General features: G+C 33.4%; 1 protein-coding gene across 2 annotated transcripts in view; it reads left to right on the forward strand.

Moving 5' to 3' along the window:
- Positions 1-13842, forward strand: part of SNTG2 (syntrophin gamma 2) — a 296093-nt gene that overhangs the window by 64736 nt on the left and 217515 nt on the right. The window lies entirely within an intron of this gene.

The following is a 13842-nucleotide window of genomic DNA, read 5'->3' on the forward strand; positions in this document are numbered from 1 at the left end:
AATTTATGAATGGCGTAATCATAATTTCAGTAAGTTAATCCTAAAATGTAATTGTCTTTCACCTATTAGCTAAAGCTTATTGCAAGCTTTGTTAACAAACCTCATATACTCTGTAGTGTCTCCTTTTTCACAGCTTCCTTTGAGCATCATACTCAAAGACTGAGAAATGAAATATGCTCAGCAAATAAGGAGGCACTTATAAAGAAAGAAAGTTGTCAGGGAAACGTTTTAATTCTTCTATTTTTTCTGGAGAAATGATTTAGCGGCTTTTTGGATTTTGTCCTTGTAAAAGGACATTTTTGGGGAATTTTTTAGCAAATTCCAAATAATTTACGTAGCAGTTATATATGATTGTTATTACGGCTGAGATAGTGACTGCGAGTGGTAGCACATCTGGAAATGACATGACTTTCCGCTTGACCTTTCTGGACCAGCAGCAACCACCTGCTGGAGAGGGAAGTCAACTAGTGAACACAGCCTTTGGGTGGTGGAGTGAAATAATCATGTGATGTAGAAGTCCTAATCTCACTATTTTTTAAGAAACGCCACTATACTGATCCACTGCCTTACCCGTGCAAGAAAGCTAAAGTGAGAATGTCTAGGTGACCAAGGATGTATTCAGGCTATTTTAAACTATACTTTGAAAAACATCAGTAAGATATCATGTCTTAAAAGACTATGTTTTTGTTTGAAGAAGAATATAACCTGGAAGATAGTTCACTGGTGAACAGATTCGGTGAGAAAATATATGGTTCTCAAGATGAAAAAGTTATTAAAAAAAAAAAAAAAAAAAAAACTTGGATAGAACGAATATATTATCAAATTAAAAAAATGTTGGAACAGCAATTAACCTGTTCTAGAATCGTATAATTTAACAATGTGATTCATCAAAGTTTGCCGTAACTAATAGCATAGCTGCAGTTACCTCTAGATTCATTTATATAAGCCTACAACAAACCACACCAAGTGGCACGGGTGCCCCTTCTCTTCAAAATCAACTATGCAGAATGGATCACTCTGATATTCTGTACTCTACTGCTATTTATGTAAGCACTGCCTTGCTATTATTGCTACTTCAGGAAATTGTAGCTTGGTATTTGGTCTATTCTTTTGTGAATTATGAGTGATTGGACTAGTTACCTGCCCCTGAAGATTAGCTGTTAAACTTAGATGTCATAGCAGCCGAACATCAAGATCTCTCAAGATTTGGTGGAAGGAGACAAGAATGTTTACAAAATCTAGACTGTTTTTCAATTTAGGTAATCAGAATGGGGAGAGCAAGGGAAAAATATGGAAGTTCAACTTCTATTAATAATACTCCATGTCAAAAACCTTTACGTCTCTTGGACAAAAGCCTTCCTTTCATCTGAAGCATGGCTGTAAATCTGAATGAGGATTCTTTTTCTGTTTGTTTTCTTTGGAGTACCTTGTTTTTACTGTAGTTTTGTGGCTGGTGTATGCTTTGCAAAGCTTTGAGCTCTATGCAGTTAATTAATGAAAATAATATATAATGAATAGACACATAAATGTGGAAAATCCTGATTTTACCTGCCTCAGAGTCTTTGCCTTTTGCACACACGTGGTATGGTCTTAATTTGCCTGTATCTTCTTTCTTGCTATTTATAGGTAGTATAAATAATGATAATTTGTGATAATTCTGAAAAACAAACACTGGAAAAGAACATAATACTGGGTTGTTGAAGCTCTGATCTTTCTGTGACTTCTGTCCTCGTGGTAATGTGGCCCTTCTCCATGGGTGAAACAAGCTGGTCAGTTCTGGAGCAAGCTGTGACAGAGCCAACCAAAGGCTCTACAATGAGCCTGAGCAAATGAAGCCATTGTATTATCAAAACAACTAGTAGTTAGAGGGGTGAATTTGCGCTGGATTCTCCAGGAGGACTATGCAAGTAGTCGAAGACGTATGCAAGTGTGCAGTGGAGTGGGCAAGAACTTAGCAGGACATGGAAGTGGAAATGGAAGATCAGTAAGAAGGAAGGGATTTTGAACAAGAAGGAAAGAGAAGATAGATTAAAAAAAAAAAAAAGAGGGGGAAGGAGATAGAGAATGAATGGAAGAGTTCACCTAAAGCCACTGGTTTAACAAAGAGGTCATATCACAAAATTTGAATCCTAAGTGCTTTCCTTGTTTTGCCATATCTTTTGGTAAAATCATGGCTTTCTATTCAGTAAAGGCTATAAATGCCTACATTGAAGAGTAGACCTTGGCCTTGTGAGCTTACTGGTACTGAGTTTTTTTTGTGTGTGACAGCAGTCTTGTAGTTGAAAGATAGCATTTATATACCCATATTTATGCTCCAAATATTTCCAACAATTACATCACTTACTATTGTTGGGATGTTAGTGATTATGGATATTTGATATCATAAATAAGATGTAGGGGTTTTGTAATCTGTTGGTAATTTTTCTAATTTCTTTGGTTGATTATATATGGTAACATAAGGACTAGAAAAGAGATGTAATCACATATATTTCAAATGAAGATGGATCATGTGGAATGGTTTGCTTGCTAATATTCCACTTGCAAGGAGTGGAAACCCTTGCAGGTAGTTTCTTAGATTAGCATCTCTTTTATGAAGTCAAGTGTAGAGAAAATGCTTATTATACACTGTGATCTTCCTTATGAGCGCTCCAACATGCTCTTCTGTCTGACAGGTTGGGCCGGGATGGGTGCTGCTGCTGGGTACTGAAAAACATCTTTATAACCCTTACAGTCTTGCATTAATAATAACAGAGTGGAGATTGGCAGTCAGTTTTCTGCTAACCTTTTTCTGCCTTGTCTTTAGGTTTAGTCTGTGCCTAATTCTTATTAGCTTATACTACAGTAGTTAACTCAGTGGGGGAATACAATATCACTCCTTGCTAATACAGGTCAAATGCTAGTGTGAGTAAAAACTCCTTGTACCATAAGTATTTTGTAGCTGAATTTATTATATATGTTGTGCATAGTGTACTTCATGGTAATCAGAAAAGAATGGTGTATTTTGTATGTTATTCTGAGTTAATGATAACATAATTTTTTTTAAGGAGGTAACGTACATGATATGCAGCACACATAATATGCAACTCATCAGTTGACACTTCAGGGAGAATGTAATGACTACCTAACATCTTTATCTTTTGAATGGAATAACGGGGGATGTTAACAGTATCCTCCAGGGCTGGAACATTCACTGAGGAAGGAAAGTAATTTGTGCTTTGAACGTTTTCAAAAATCTAAATTGCTCTCTGATTTTAGCAAAAGAAGAAATATTTGATCTTACTAATGACATAATTACCACAACCTGGAGTTCCTGTAGACACATTCTGAATTGGACTACAAATAAGAATGAAAATTTAAGTAGTTATTTTACCTCAAACTGAAAAATGGTTGATAGTTTGTCATTAGTGTTTCTCCTAAACAAAAACCCAAATAGTAAAAATGAACTTCAAGGAAGGGATGGACCGCAGTTAGATAGCATTTTTTTATTCGTTGTCTCTGATGTGCAGTGGTGTTGAAGCAATAATACATTGGCATAAACTTCCTTTAATGAGCATGTTCACTGCTGAATCTGTTCATTCCTAATGGTATTATGCAAAAAGTTCAGGAACCTTTTTCCTGTTTAAAGTCATCTTCAGTCTAGAGAGATATTTACTTCTCCAAGTGACTGCTGCAAAAAACTATGTATCTCACAGTTTTTATCTCACATACTAATCACGACTTGAAAAATGATATTCTTCACACTGATGATTGTATTGATCTTGCATTGTTGCTTACTTTCAGAGACATCTATGGATTGCTTTTAGTTTAGTCAGCTCCCATAGATTTTTACTTGGCCTTTCCAAACTTATTATCAATATAAAGTCTCATGTTTTTACTGGAGCTATTTCTGTTACCGAATACTTCGGAGCACAGGAAGAACTTTTTTCATGCCTTCCAAATATTTTACTTTCTTTGCCTTTTATGTGTTTTATTGATCCCACCAACTTTGAATTTTTCTCAAACAACAGTAAACAAACTGGCACCTTTGCTACTTCCCACTGTCAGGAGGCTTTGGAATGTCGTAAAATTAGATTTTGAAGCAATTCAAGGAGTAGTGACTACATAAGCTCTCTCAAGCCTTCATCTTTGCAGAGATTTGGACAAGAAGCAGACTCTTCTTATGTCTCCTGTTTCAGTAATGCATTAAGATAAAGCCGTAGGGAGAATACTTCTCTGAGACTAAGAAGTAATAAGATAGTATAGTCTGGAGACTATATTGAGATCAGGATGCAATATGTAGATTTTTGTGTGAGGTGACCTAAATATCCCATAAATAATGGAAATGCATATACAACCACAGTGTTTTCTACTCCTTCTTACTTTACCTCGAGGTGTACAAAGTTGGTTGAATGAGCCCCATGAAAATCCTTTGGGAGGAAGAAGATTTTGTATTCACTTTATTCACTGCCTTTATGATCTAGTAAACCTTGCTCATATTTTCCCAAACCTTCCACTTTTCAAGAGTTCCAGATTCTTTAATATTCTTTGTAATGCAGCTGCTCTATTCCCTTCTTCTCTATACCTTCTTTAACTCCCCTATGCTTTCCCTGAGATATGGAGACCAGAATTACACATATGACATACAAGATGTGGATGCACTTTGTATATGTGTGTGTGTGTTCATATGTGCATATGTGTGTATACATACATACATATGTTTATATATATGTACACACACATGCTCATATATATAATCAGAAGTTCATGAAAGCTTCCCAAGCGAGGCTGGTGTGATTTATCTTATATGACTTACAGTATAGAAGATGCTCAAGAAATAGGAGCCAGAGAGTGATCTGAAGTTTGGTGTCCAGACGTATGGTTAAGAGAAAGTGATACAACACTTAAGATAATGCAGTCAAAAACATTTCACATACATTAATTTCAATACAAGCATCAAATTGGAGGAGATAACACATCAGATCTTTTCCAGCTCAACATATATATTTTCATGAAAGCAAATATAGAAACTAATACCAGCCACTTTTTGGCAAAAGTGCTTCTATTCATTTCTGTTCAGAACTGACTCAGGGGCTTTTTACAAGGCAATAATTTATTTAATTCTTGTATCACTTTCATATCTTTGACAGAGAAAAATCAACATAGAGATGAACCTTCACCATATCCGACAGCTTTTCAGTATAATGTTGGGAAATTATTATACTCTAAAATAAATTATTGCTTCAATTATGACTTAGTTGGTAAAACTTCTGAGCTATTGTCTATGTCAGGTTTAATTAAATTATTTGGAATGAACCGTAATTAAATTAGTTTTCTGAAAAATTTATGTACAAAAAAGAGAACTATATGAAAATAATTGAAGCACTGTTATGGCTTGTCTAACTAATTGAATTAATTGAATTTACCTGAATAATTTTTTTTCCACTTGTTTTATGTTTAATTTCATAGCCAGGCAAAATGTTTATATTATAAACACTGCATTTTTTATATTATGCACCTTTAATTATTGTTATTTGTTTATATTTACTGTATTTTAGTCTTTACTTTTGTTCTTTGTTTTTCTTTTCCTTTTTTTTTTTTTTTATTTTTTTTTTTTAATTTTGGTACCTTACAGTAAGTTAAATTGAGTTTCTGTAAGCCATGATTTTAAGTTTCTGGGTATTTCCACCTTTACTTTTCAAAGGAACTTATCCAGGGAAGGCTTTAATGGTTCAGTGTGCATCTGTGTTTATTAACTTCAGGACCTGAAGCTTTTTTCCACTTGTAGAAGTAAATAATGTAGGCTCAGTACACAGTGTTTGCTAATGAAAACATAGCAGTTTCAGTATATTTATACCTCTATATACAATCTCCTTCTATATCTTTGAGCTTCCTATTTCTTTACATATTTTTTCATGTGAGAGGTGGTTACTGCTATTTTTTTTGTTTGTTTGTTTCAAATGAAAAATGACAATGCATGGTATGATACAGTTAAAATATCTCAATCTTTCATAGTAGATTTAGCCTGTAGTGCCTTTATGTTTTATTTTCTTGTCAGTTAGGCTTTCATTTTCAAATATGACATCTAAAATTTCCTAAGGGGTATTGACTTTAATGCCACTGGAGTGTTGCAGCATTGTGATTGGCAATAACTGGCAGAAATAAAAGATACATTTTTCCCCCCAAAGAGTAAAAGCACAGATTTTATTGCAGAACAAAATGGTGTAAATTTGTCTGTTGTCCATTCAAGTCTAGTAGGTATAAAAACAATTTTTTGATCCATTAAATTACATTTTGTACTCTATTATATTCCATTACTCTATTGTTTTCTCTTAATTCCTTTCTTAGCAATCTCAGTGGTTTCGGGCTCTCAGTCTTATTATCTCCACTGAGAAAACCACAATAAGAATAAAATAAAATTTATCAAACACAACTTTGTTTTTTGTTTTTATAGTTGCATATCAATTCAGTAGTACGTCTCCAAGCATAAAGAAATGTAAAACTTTTTTTTTTTTAGATCAAAGAGCCTTATTCTTTCTATTTACTAGTAGTGAATCTGTCATTTGCACAGATTTAATTTAATGGAGTTACTTTTGTACACTTTTAATATATAAAACTATTTTTAATATAGAAAAAATCAATTAAGGAATTTTAATGATGTTACTCTAAAGGCCTTGCTAAATTTTGAATAAAATCTTTGCTCTTTTGAGGTCAAGTAGAGTTTTGTTTTTCATTTCTTTGACTTTACTGTAATTTTCTAAACTTTTTATGTTAAGTGTAGAGGTGATATATTTTGCATGAATATTTTTAGTATGCATAAATTTGAATCATCATTAAGATGCCTCTATCCTATCTAAGATCATACATACAGGTCAATTAATGAGCAGGAAAGGCGTGGTACACTTTAGAAGGTCTATGTTATCACCAAGACTAGCATTTGAAAAGTATGTATATATAATCAATAATACAATATATAGATCTACAATATATAGAAAATAAATAATTTAAGTAATACTTAATTTGTGATATTTTATTAATTAGATTTAAATATTGATGATTGAGAAATACCTTAAATACCATGAATGAAGCTTTATTTCAATTTCACTTTATTTCAATTCTAGCTGCCATAAATATGAATTCAAATTTTGACTCTATTTTTCTTCTTTTAAGCTCAAAATAAAGGCTAATGCATTATACTTGTTTACAAATCTGTAGTAAATAGTTCACAATGGTTCCATAAAATGTTAATTCTTTTTAAAATTAGCTTTTTCAATGTTGCTTACTTTTATGTCTAAGCTTTGTCTCTATATAATATTCCATTAACATTTCACTATCAAAAAATTGTATCAAAAATGAATCTTCTGTCTATTAACAGATGTTCTTGATTATAAATAGCGATTTCTTAAGAATATTGTATTGTGATTGCATTTAGGTCAGAGAAGATGATGGAAGTAGGAACATATGTTCCTGTATTTTCCCTCTGAAATCAGTTCTCACCATTCATATGAGAAAATAATGCTGAAACTGAAGAACTCATAAAAAAAGTTTTGGTAGAATAAAAACTTAAGCAAATCCATCAAAGTTCCCAGTCTTACACTGTTCTTCCCAGCTGACTCTGGTGCTCACAGACAGGTAGTGGAATTGGTGAGATATTTCTGTGTACTAGAGACAGAACAATTATCTACCAGGACTTATAAAACTTTTTTTTTTCCCACAATAATATTTTTTAATAATAATATTTTTATTTAATAATTTTTATTAATTTTATTATTTTAAATTTTATTATTTAAAAAATATAATTTTTTATTTAATAATAATAATTTTTTTCACAATAATATTTTTTTTGACAATAATTACAGAAACATTTATGTTTTACTAGGTAGGAACATAGAACAGAACAAAACTTCCTGGTCAAAGAGTCTGTATCTATTTCTGCTACTTATGTTATATAAACTTCTGAATAAAAATATTAAACTCTATTTTAAAAACTTTTTAAAATTTCTCCCAGTGATTCCAAAAAACAAACCCAAACCCTTCTATTAAATTTCATTTCTCTGATTATCATATCTTACTATTTTGTATAACCAGTTTGTTACGATGAGATTGCTGCCTCCAACTAGCTCGCCGGCTTCTCGGATGTTCCCCCAACCTCAGAAGCATTTGACAGCAGTCATATTCTCTTCTTCTCCCTTGTCATGCTGTGCATTCTTTTTTTAGCCTCTAAAGATATATTCTCTCTCCTTATAACTTCATATCTTTAATTTAATCTTCCTAGAACACAGATGACTGGAACTGTACATAGTATTTCAGTCTGAAATTCCCTTGGTGTGCTCCATATCACTGACACAAGTCTACCACTGTGGAAAATAACTAACTTGTCATTTCCCTATCCTCTGTTTGTGTTACGCTGATGGCTCAGAGCAACTCTGTGCAGCATTTCGCTTTTCCAGCTAAGAAAACCTCATTTATAATATTTCTAGTCTTGACATTGAGAGTCTTGGATATATGAACAATTTTTAACTATTTCCTTAAGGAAAGGTAGTCATTGCTGTTTGTATTTGAAGCTTTTCCAACCTTTGTGTAGTACAAATTCTCCTTAAAATACTCCCACATTTATAAATGATAAATTCAGTGTTAGATAGCGTTTGGCCAAAAAAATTTGTCCTTTGGGGAATTTTAAAAGTAACCTTCCCGTAGTCTGATACCTACTCTATGCAGTGCAGTATGTCATTCTATTCTCTATTTGCATGTCTCCTATTTTATATATATATATACGTATGTATGTAGGTAGGTATTTGGTTTTACTGATGTATAGGCAGACTGGATGTGCCAAATATTTCTCACCTAGAATGACATGGTAAATACCAAATTAGCTTGGTATAAGGTACTTCTGCTATAATGTATTTTGTGATATTTTCTGTTTACTCTGGTCTTTAATTATTGCTTTTAAAAATTGTCATAAATCTATACGTTATCAGTGGAGCCAGGATAAGGCATCCTTGCCTAGATCATTTCCTCTGTATTTCCCAAATGTAATTATAGTCACTTTGCATATTATGAAATTTTTCTTTGTAAATCTTTATAGAGGAAATAAACTTATTTGGTCACCTGCAAAATGTAAGCTCTAGCTGGACAAGAAAAAGGAGCATAAAAGATTATTCATAGGATTACATCATTATAGCTTATGCATTAGTCATAATTGCATTTGTTATATCTAAAAGAATCCCGCAATAATGCAAGCCAGCACATCCGAAATCATGTTCATTAGGAGTTTTCTAGCTTTGGATAAGTATACATTAGGACAGTTATAAGAGCCAGATATTCCACACAGATTTCTTGGCATGGTATTCAGATAACATAACATTAAATTTTCCTGACTGAGAAAATGTAGTTGAAAAACTCATCCCTTTTGCTTATTAACGCTTCTGTATATATGTATGTTGTATCTTTACATAGTTAGGAATGGTCTGAAATTAATTCCCTCCTTTCCCCCAATGGGGGTGGTATCTCCACCACTCTGGAGAATTATTCCCTTAATAAATTAAAGGGATACATAAAGATCCATAATATGATTCAGAAGGCAACAGAAGATTCCTCTAAACAGAAATAGAAATACTGTACCTCAGAATTGCCCTACTATTCTATCAGCCACCCGGTTCTTCATCTTTAAAGCTCATAGTCTCATTGGAATAAATGACAGAAAGGTGAAGCACATGAATGCAGAGAACTCCATAAACTTTATAAGAAATAAACTTTTCCTTACCTGAGTACACAGAAGGAAGCATTGGAATAAAAGCAATCAAACTTATCCCTAAAGTGTATTTTACTTGTTCTTATTGGCTCTGGATGTCTTAACACATAAATAAGTACTGTGAAAGTACTGGACAGAACTGAAAAAAAAATATTGCAGTGAAATCTTTTATTTATTTATTTAATTTATTTTAATTGTGGTTCTTGCTAGCTTGCTTGTCTTGCAGCAGGTTGAAGCATAGAACTAAGATGGGTCACTGTCTGATCAATATCTGATTCTTTTTTTCTTCCTCCTTCAGAATATTGTTATCAAACACAGTGTCTGGGAGGAAACTTGCATGTTGGTCTCCAGGAGAGAGTGCAATGTTAAGAAGAAAAATAAATAAAATAGAAAGGAGACATGTAAGTTAAAATCCAGGCTCTCCAAGCCACTTGCTTTGTGAACACAGGTCTTTTTTTTTTTTTTTTTTTTTTTTTTTTTGTTAAAAAGCTATATTTAGCAGATGAGTATGAAGATATGTTCCTATTATCTGTAGTCTGTACCAGCAAGAGACAGACTGTCTTCAGTGTGGAAAGTCATTTAATTAGCAAATATTAGTTTCCAGTTTGCTGAAAGGTTGTGCGAGTATGGTACTTTACTGATGTAGGCAATTGTCATGTGATCTGGGGTTGACTGCTGCATAGCCAACTTGGAAAACGGGCAGAAAAATTAACATTTGCACTTGTAGAAATATCCTAATTCTCTCATGTGTAATCAGAGGGAACACTATGCCTGGAACAGAAAACACCTCATTAATTACGATGATGTTCTTGTAATAAAGACCATGTCTTTTATCACTAGCAATAGAATAGTCATTTATGTTGCTTCAGAAAGAAGCACAAGCAATGACTACTTGACATGAAATACTAGATTCCTTTAACAGAAGTTTGATTTCCATTCACAAATGTAAGAATATACTTGATACTCTGCCTAACTGCTAGCCATTAAAGTTCTTGTGCTATAGATGTGTTATCAGTAGTGTATCATATATTGATTTACCATCCACGTTGTGCCTAGTAACATAATGACTGATCTATAATGGAAATTTTTAGTGGTGAAATGATGGCAGATGCACATTCTTGTAATAATACTCAAAGATTATGTTGTAGATTTTTATGATAATGTGAGTGAAAACTGAGTTTGATAATTTATATAAGGGACTCCTTAAGACGGAATAGAAATGTTAAATAAGGAAAGTGGAAATAGATAAGAATATTAAGAAATAGAATGACTCAGGATATTTTGTATTCAAAGTACTGTAAATTAAAACGCAAAGATCATAAGCAGATTCAAGAGGTAGGTTGATTGTAGTCATACATTTCAGATACTTACTGGTCATTTATAATTCAACTTAACTGAGAAGTATTGAGCAAAATCATTTTGAGCATTGAAATATCTGAGGCCTCTTAAGCAAAGAATTAAATGATGAATTTTTCTTCCCTCAATGTATATTTGCGTATATTTGCATACAGGTCTATTCATATGATGTTTTAAGAGAATGTAGGCTTTGATTCTGTACTGAATTTGGGATTGTAAGAGTTGGTTCTTCTAAGTATAATTTTCATATTCAGAGGTACGTGTGTTTTGATACAGATTTTATTGAATTATATCTCACAGGTGTTTGTATATAGCACAAATTTACATGTATAATTACTGGACAAGAGTTCGATGCTAAATCAGTGTATAAATGGTGTTGTTCCTTTTGTCTAGTTATGTTACTGTGTAGGTATACTTAGGCTGAAAGCTTCTTAGAGTACATGTACTTTTAAAATAAGTTACAATACACCATTCCTGCTTCAAGTGTGTATCTAGTGAGGAAATGTTTCATTTCTGACAGGATGTAATCATGAGGATTCATTATGCTGAATAACTATTTCCACAAGTTTTATAAAACTCATGGATTTGTTGGTCTATAGCAATTATATACTTAGACAGCACTATTCAGGGATAAATAATCAAAATTAGAAATGTTACTGATACTGAATAATTTAATTTTAAAAGTAAGGAAAGACCGCTGTTGCCTTTTTGTCCTCCTCCCTCATAGAAAAAAAGAACAAAATCCTAATTTTTAAGTCTCTACAGATTTAAAGATGAAATGCTGCAAGATAGAATTCATTTAAACAGCTGATCACTAACAACACAGGAAAATAATCTATTGAAAAACAATTCTCAGTGTTGTGAGAATTTATTATTACGCTTGTTTCATTTGAAGCTGATGGCACCTCTGGCACTGAAAATCCCTCAGATCTACATGTTTTATTTGCCTCGCTACTGGTTGCGTTTGCAAACGAGAGAGCAGCAGCTACATCCATCAGTCTAGGATGGAGAGACCTCCTGCAGGTCCCTGGCCCACCAGGCTGGGCTCCAGTGCCTGGGCAGGAGGGATCCCTCAGTCGCAGAGCCCACTGGAGGGGGCAACCGCTCTGACTCCCTTATCAATTTCAACTTCTAAAGCCTAAAGCCCAGGGCAGGGAGAGGAAGGGCATGAGCTGCTGGCTGCACTGTGGGCTTCTACTGGTGGAAGGAAACTGGCTTCTTAGCTGATTGTTGGTTGGGGTGCTGTTGGCTGTGCTGTGCATGATAGTGGTAAAGTGAAGAACCTAATTTATAAAACTTGTTTAGCATACTTCATAGTGAAGATTTTCATAAATTCTTTGGCACTTTGTTTCTCATGTCTGCCTCAGAAGCTTTAGATAACTTTAATATTAGTTATGTAGTCTTTAGCATTAGTTATATAACTAATAGACTATTAGTTCTAATCTTTTAGCATTAATGGAAACTATAGAAAAAACATTGTGTGAAGTTACATAATTTTATTATTTATATGTTTGAAAGTAAACGTATAAGCTGCATATAATTCGATTATTTAGAAGTTATGTTCTTACCTGTTTTGCTACAGTTGAGCAGTTGTGATGGTTCCTATTGTACTCTAGGGGCAAACGTTATAAACAGAGACATTAAATGGAACTGGACTTCTTAACTGTCCAGCTAAATTCATAGTACACTCAACTGTATTTTGAACTGATCTGTATTTTCCATTGCCTCGCCTCAGTAGAACGGAATTGTAGGCCAAGAACTAATAATACAGAGAATTTTTCCAAAGAGCAACAGATTACTTGAATAGACTATTTGGTGAATGTGTATTAAAGAGGAAATACTTGGAGAAAAAGGTAATGAGGTTCACTTGCATGTGGATGATAACGTACTCTGTAAGCGTAAGATTTCAGTTTACCGTGCTTTACACTGGTCTTTTCTTTCACAAGTGATATGAATGAGGATACAGAGTCAACATAGTTCTGCTTTACAAGGATGGGTAAACTGCAGCAATTTGTTAGGTATCAACTTCGAGAAAAGGATGAAACTTTGAAAAAGGAATATTTTATATGCCCTGTAACTGTATTTATATCTTATGTAGATATAAATTTGTGAAGGTGTCTACATCCAACCAGCTTCACGTAGATAAATGCATGCCTTTATTCCTGGAAACTCCTAAACCTGTGCATACCTCAGGAATAGGCTGTGACTTGAGTTAAAATTAGCCCTTTAGTGACAATGGACACATTCAGTTTGTGGTCAAAAAGCATTATCTTTCAGTATAGTTTCTTAATGTCTACTGTAACAGTTAATTTTTTAGTGATTTGCTCTGTGTACTCAGAGAGGTATAGTCTTCTTCTCTGGAGATACTAAAAACCCACCTGGATGCGATCTGGTGCAATGTGCTCTAGGTGACTGTGCAGGGCGGCTGGACTAGATGATCTCCAGAGGACCTTTCCAACCTCAACCATTCTGTGATTCTGTGATTGTATGTTAATTACAGTGATTTTTATTTTATATTCCACGACAATTCTCTCTTAATAAGTGGAAATCATTGGTTCTAAACAAGTTAATGAGCTGTAAGTTTCTGAAAATATTTTAGAAAATATTGTTAACTGTTTAAATGTTCGATTTGTTAACCAAGAAGTCTCTGATAACTACCTGTTAGTGAAATACACTTGATTTTTCTCCTCTTTTAGGCGCTAGGATTAGAAAAGAATAAGCATTTTGTTCCATGAATTTTAATTTTCACTGGCCTGTTA

Source organism: Rhea pennata, chromosome 3 (assembly GCF_028389875.1).
Source record: "Rhea pennata isolate bPtePen1 chromosome 3, bPtePen1.pri, whole genome shotgun sequence".
In the NCBI taxonomy this organism is placed as follows: Eukaryota; Metazoa; Chordata; class Aves; order Rheiformes; family Rheidae; genus Rhea; species Rhea pennata.